Raw genomic sequence first — 7,481 nt, 5'->3', positions numbered from 1 at the left:
TCGTGTTCACCGGATTTTGGTTTTCACCGTCAAGTTTTTTATTTTTTCTGGTCAATTAAATGATGTTATGTTAGTGTTAAATCAGTTAATTAGTTTTATATGATGATATAGCATCTTATTGGTGGTTATGTGTTGAGTTTCGTTGGATTTTATATTGGTTTTGATAACGGGGGTAATTTATCGCCGGATTTAAGTTTATATTTTACCGAAATCCATGAAAATTTTTGTGCAGGCTCTAATCAATATTTATGTAAAAGTTTTAACCACGTCACTTGCGAACTAACCATTCTGCCATATAAGCAAGATTTTGACGACCGTTAAATTCTTTTTTCTGTTGGGACTTGATCAACAAAAATTTAAAATTTTAATGTCATATGGCAAAATTTTAGTTATGAAACTGAAATAATAAAATATCAATAGTTTAAGGAAGTATTAATTTATTTTTTCTATTAGAATTTTAAAAACCACAACTCAAATTTATATTTTTTTGAATTTTGTATCGAGATTCGGGCCAATACTTACTATATTTTCAAATCTCTTGAAAATAGGTAGGAAAAAATAAACATCCCATACAATGGATCAAGGGACTAGGAGAGAACGTGTTAGGAAATGAATTACACACAGAGGGAGGTGAATGTGTTTTAGTGTTTTTATGCTTTTCTTGAACTATTTTGGTTTTGAACAAAGTAAACCAAATCTTGTAGTAAGATGTGTTATAAAAGAAATTAAACATGCAGCTATAAATAACACAAATCTTTCAAAACTCACTTAATTTTATATTAAAATTAAGAATGTTTTGCTTCAAAATTTATAGGCTATTTGTTGTTAAAGAGCTTAGTTTCAATCTTGAGAGAATACAAGAATTCCTGATCTAAATTGTTACAACCTAACAAAGGACCAGTGTTAACTTTATATTTTAGTTAACTGCTGGTGTACACAGTGTACAATAAGAGATACTATTCACTTTAGTAAATTATCACTAATCATTTCCATTTTAGTAAAAGTATATCTTCCATTTCTGGCTTAGCATATCTTTGCATACTGTGTTAACTTTGATCTTCCTTTGTCAGTTAATATTCACCCTTGATCTTGCACACTCTTCAAGCTGCTTTTTGTAGACTTGTCAATCCAACTGGTTGGATTGTTTGTTGATTGTTAATCTTGGATATTGAACTGATCTGCAATTTGTACTTTGAGATTTTACCTCGAGATCTCCAGTTAGGCATATAAAGATCTTGACATCTCGATAAGTATAATGACTTATCGAGATCTCTAATACTCTATAGATGATTTGACTTGTAGAGGTCTCTGAGTTCTCTATAAGAAAAATTGGCTTATCGAGATCTCTAATCTTCATATCTTCACTTTGACTTATCGATATCACTCAGTTCTCTAGTGACTTATTGACTTGTCGATAACTTAGAGTTCTCTATTCAATTTTGACTTATCGATAACTAAGAGTTCTCTAATGAATGTTTACTTGTCGATAACTCTGAGTTCTCTAGTGAAGAATTGACTTGTCGATATCTCCAATCTTCATGTCTTCAATTTGACTTGTCGATATCTCTGAGTTCTCTAGTAGCTTTCCTGAGTTCTCTATAAGTCATTCTGGAGTTCTCGAATGACTTCTCTATAACACTAAATCTGTGACTTGTAGAAATCTTGACTTAGAACATTTTTCCCAAAATAGATTTATTCAACTCCAAGCTTTTTCATAATTCTTTTGAGGCATGATCTTCTTGATCTTCTTCCAGATAGAATTCTTAGGCTTGACACTGTTTACAGAAAAAAACTCCAGTCTGTTCCTTTGACATTTTTGCAAACTTTAAATGTTACAAGTACAAAATGCAAACTAAGATTACAATACAACTTACTTAGGGTTGTCAATTTGACTTAGTCTTGTTAAAGTACATGCATATCTTGCACAACAATCTCCCCCAATTTGTGAGAAGGTTTCTTAACACAAATTCATACATGTTAACAAGACTAACCCCAAGTTAAACTGGAAAATAAGACTAATACATAAAATTGACATAATTACAGCTTTTATACATTAGAAGATTTACAGAGTCTAAATGATTACAAGCATCAGGTAAAAACTGTTTTTGCTTCTGTTTCTTCCCTAATGAGATCCTTTAAGGATACAAGAATTTCAAGTTCTTCTACAATAGGTGTCCCACTTAGAGTTTCTACTAGTTTGATCATGTCTGCCTTTGGATAACCACTATCTAGTAAATCAATTCTAAATCTTGAGAATTTGCCAGCTTTGATTTTTAGAAACTTTCCATCTTTTGAAATTATGCTCATTCCTTTAGCCTTGAGTTCTTCTGATCTTTTCATGAACATTTCAATCTCTTCATCATACTTTCTTTTTCATTCCTCATATTTAGCCTCATTTCTTTTTCTTCTTTCTTCCCTTTCAATCAACCACTCAGTCAAAACTGATCTCCATGCTCTTGTAGCAGTATCCTTGTCTTTTAGCAAGCTTATCACTCTCTTGATTTTTGTGGGAGAGAGAGAATCCATCAAAGCACAACCAAGGAAGGTAAAGGACCCATGTGCATAATAAATTCTGACTTCCTTTAAAGATACAACCCAGTCTCTAACTATTTCCTCAACTAGTTTTTGAAAATAATCTTCATCTGAGATGCACCAATTCAAGGGTAGAAAGTAATTTTGCTTGAAATAATTTCAGAGAGCCCTTTCAGTGACTTCTACTTTTTCTGTAGGCTTGACTTTTCTAGGTTTCCTCCCAACAATCTTGTTATTGATTTTGAGTGAAGGCTTGTCTAAAGGTAAGATAGTGATTTTCTTGAGATAGGTTTGGTTTGAGGTGATTGGTGTTTTAAGAAAGGTGTTTGCAATTTGTTTGTACAGAAACTTTGGCTTAGAGGTTATAGGTGGTTTGATGTTTGAGATTTTTGGCTTAGAAGATTGAGCTTGAGTTGTTTGGATTTTCAGGGTTGGTTGATGTGGTTCTGAGCCATCATGATTCTGATTGCTTCTCCTCTCACTCCCTCTCTTCTTCTCATTATTCTTCTTCTCTCCACCCTTGCTTCCAACTGCCCTACTGGATTGACTTGGATTTGAGCCGGAAGGTTTTTGATCATCTTTCTTCTTCTCATCATCATCCAAATTATCTTTGTTGATTTGAGTTTTGGGCAAGTTGACTTCAGCATCCCTTAGATATCTCCCCAACAGCTTAATCATCTCTTCATCTTCAAAAGTCTTATTTTTCTTTACCTTTAAGGCAGTTTCCAGAGTCATGATTAGCTTCTTGTTGGCCATGACATATTGTTTAGGGATTTGGAAGTGTTTGAAGTGTTTGGTGGTAGGACTGATGTATGCTATTCCCTTGCTTGGCTATAGGTATGCTTCTGGAAAAGCAGCCACTTGAGCATTTTTCAGTTCAGCTAGCAATTGAGTGTCTTCATGGATCACAACTCTGACTTTATTTATCAGAATATCCAACTCAAATGCCCTCCTTGAGATAAGATAATTGAGGGACACCTGCATACATTTATCTACCCCAAAGTCATTTATATTGACCACTATCCTCTTCTCCTGAAAATTGTCTTTAGTCACCAAAATCACCCTTAATGAATTTATTGTCCCGTCCAAAGCCTTTTTGTAGGTGAAGAGGTTATTATTGAGAAAATCCCTTAGAGCCTTGAGCAATTCATCAAATTCCCTGCTCAGACTTGGTCCTTCAGCAGCCCTAATAAGTCTCTCCATATCAATATCTACTTCTTGACTTAAGCTCTTTTCAGCACCTTGGACATGTTGAGTAGATGATCTTGATTTTGCTAGCCTAGTCTCTATCCCCCCCTTAGTCTTGTTGGCAGGCATGAGAAGGGGAGTAGGAATTTCAGGCCTTATCTATTCAGGAAGTGATGGTAGAGGGATGTTGAGCTTCCCCGTGATGGCTCCCAAAGCAACAGAGTTTTGCATTTGGAGATGCTTATGAGAGTCCACCAGGGTCTTGATGTCTGTATGTTGACTCTTGACTAGAGAAGTCAAAGCCTGAACTTGAGCATTAAAAGATGCATTGGAGGTTTCCAGAGAAGCTACATGTGTCTTGAGTGCTTGAAGGTCTTGTGGAGAGGAGCTTGGAGTAGAGAGAGCAGTAGATAGTCCAAATGTAGCTTGCACATGTTTCTGAATTTCATCCATGACCAAAGGAGAAAGAGTGTATCTTGCAGTGTGCATTTGATCCAACTTCCACCTTGTGTCATTGGATTTAGTGATGTGATCTTGAACTACCTTGTGCAAGGCTACAAAAGAGTCTTTCAGCTGATTTACACTCTTATCAATCCCAATGAGATCATACCTTGACATTTGTTCTGAGAAGGTTTTGAATTGGTTTTTGATCTCAGTTTGAGAAGGGATGATTTGATCCATCTTTTCCCTGACCATTTTCATAATCTTGTCTTGATGTCCATTCAGTGTGATTTGAAGTGCTTTTCCAAAGTTGTGGAAAAATTTGATTTGATCTTTATAGACCTCATTGATGGCATCATATACCTCTTGTGGAGTCAGAGATCTGACATTGCTTCCTAGAATTATGATGTATTCTTCCCTGAACTTAGCTAACACAACATCCATTTTAATTGTGAATTCATTGTCCAACCAAACATCACAGTTAGCATCCTGGCCAGCTTCATCAACAATTTTTGCTTGATTATCATCAACATCATCCTGGTAGGTGAGCATGATAGCTTGGTAGTCCTGATTTGACATGTTGGATGTGAGTAGCTGTTGTGAGATTTGTGCAAGGCATCCAAGTTGATCAACTCTGAGATCTTCAATTGTTGAAGGTTGATTTTCAGTATCTTGGAGCCATTGGGAGATGATGTGTGACTGAGATGTAGAGGATTGTGAATCGGAACCACATGTGACTGAAGTCATAGTTTTACTCACAGATTGCTCTGTGGTTTTGACAAGTTGTTGTTCCTCACATGAAGTAGGAACCTCCAATTGAATTGGAGGGGATTTGACTGGGTTACTATCATGTACAACAGTCTCAAACCCTTGTGCTTCTTGCAGAGCACTGTCACTTGAATGTGATAAACTTGCCTCCCCATAGCAGGATCATTGGCAATTGTACTCCTAGCATCTACTGCCAAAGCAATTTGATCGGGTTTTCAGTTCTAATTCATTTGAAATCAGTCCAGCAACGCAATAACACTAACAATAACAACAAACAGTACTGAATTTGTCGATTCCGACGATCTGCAGCTCAACGTCGGTAGACAATCCGGCGAACTCAGATTTTGCGCAAACCAACACCAAATTTAACGAATGATATACCAAATTAAAACTAAGAATCGTACTAACGTAATTACATGCTCATAATCATCAAATCAGTCAAGAACAATCCATACAAGTCGAAATTAAAACAGTAAAAAAAACCCAATAAGTCGACCTCGACCTATATTGTCCTGAACACAAACACATAATTTTAACTCATAAAACGATTATAATTCACTTAGTAAAGCTCTATATAACAATAAATTGAACTGATAACCAATAAATCAAAAGCCCCAATTCGAATACAAACCCTAGAAAATCGAAATTAACAATTACCAATTGTTAGGTGATTTTGATGGTGAAATCAGATGGCACAAATCGAGAGCTTCGATTTGGGTACTCATACTTGTGATTTGGAAATCAATAACACCTATAAGTTATTGATTGATCCTCAAGAACATGAAGAACACATATTAGAGGATTTTATGATTTTTCTGAAAAAAATAAAATAAAAACTGATTTTTAATAATAGTTATTAATAAATGAAAAGCTATTTGTTAGTCCCTAACAATGCAGCAAGAATTACAGAAGGGGGTTGAATTTAATTCTTGTAAACTTTTCTTTTTCTTGAACTGTAAAATGTTCTAACTCAAACTATATATATAAGTGTTTTGATTTGCAAGGTGCGGAATAACAAGTTAAGTAAATAAAAAACACAAAGTAATAAAAACACAAGCTTTTAAAACTTTCTGGTGGATTTGAAAGTATCCACCATAAATATATATATATATATATATATATATATATATATATATATATATATATCGATTGAAGAACTCTGTGAAGAACAAATTATCTCACAGCTGCTTTACAAGTGAACAAACAAACTACAGAGAAATTCTTAACAGTTACAGCCTTTTCTATTTCTCTTCTAAAAGTGCTTGCTTAGTTATTTGTTTCACTAGCTACACGTTTATAAATCACCAAGTTTACATGGTAATAAGACAGGATAATAAAACAAAAACTATCAAGTCAAACTCCATGCTGCTTCACTACTGTATTCCAGCATCTTTGAAAATCTTCTTAGCTTGCATGGAAATGGTAATGCTTCTTTGTTCTTCATTTTCTATTAAACAGGCTCCCACATTCCTTTTGTAAACACCCAACGCATGAGACTGTCTTGTCACTGTCAACAGATGTTTGAATTGATCATCTGTCGGGTACATGCTTGTCATCCGTCGGGTTACCTTGTTGATCATCCGTCGGGTAGCTTTGTTGATCATCCATCGGGTAGCTTTGTTGATCATCCGTCGGGTAGCTATTTGACACTTGACTTCATTTCACTTATGCATAATTACAAGACATCTTATATTTATAATTAATCAGCCTATTCTGCATATCTAATAATAGTCAACATGACTTATATGCTACTACAGGATCTATACAAAGTTGTTCACAGAAATGTGTTACAATACTTATTGTTATATAAGCTACTCACTCGATGGATGTCAAATCATCATCCGTCGGGACTATATCGAGTCATCCGTCGGGACTATATTTGATCATCCGTCGAGTGCTACATTTTTTACTAAGTTAAATCTACTAAGGTGTTTTGTTAATATAATCATCAAGTTCACAACATATTCCCAACAATCTCCCCTAATTTATGTCTACTAGAATTGTAGCCATAAATTAAGAGAAACTTGATGATAACAAAACACCCTAAAAATACTGATTTAAAAGATAGTGGATAAAACTAAAAAGTGCTGCATAATTTACTGAAAAATTTACAAGACAAAATATACAAAGATTTGCTCACAAACATTTTCAAGGTGCTCCTCTAGTCTGAGCAAATTGATCTATTTCCTTGATTGTCTGGATTTTTTCCCAAGCCTCCTGTTGTTTTCTTCTATTTGATTTTGGAGCTGTCTATGGAATTCAAGTTCATCAGATTCTGAAAGATCTAGCATTCCTTGTATTTCCAGAAGAGTCTCATTGCTAGAGATGCTCAACTAGTCCTCTAATCTGAAGAATCTTCTAACTCCCTTATCATCCATGAATTCCATCAGCTAGTAGGGCCTTAGATGCACTCTACTCCCTGTGTAAGGAATAGTTAAAGTCTTTGGGAGTGCATCTTTGGCTCTAATACTCCTCAGTTCTTCAATCTTCTTTAGAACTAATCTTCTAGATGTCACATTGAATCCAAAGTTCTTTTTGAAGGATGAATAAAC

Source organism: Apium graveolens, chromosome 6 (assembly GCF_009905375.1).
Source record: "Apium graveolens cultivar Ventura chromosome 6, ASM990537v1, whole genome shotgun sequence".
In the NCBI taxonomy this organism is placed as follows: Eukaryota; Viridiplantae; Streptophyta; class Magnoliopsida; order Apiales; family Apiaceae; genus Apium; species Apium graveolens.
The sequence above is the reverse complement of the archived record's forward strand: the minus strand, read 5'-3'. Positions refer to the sequence as shown.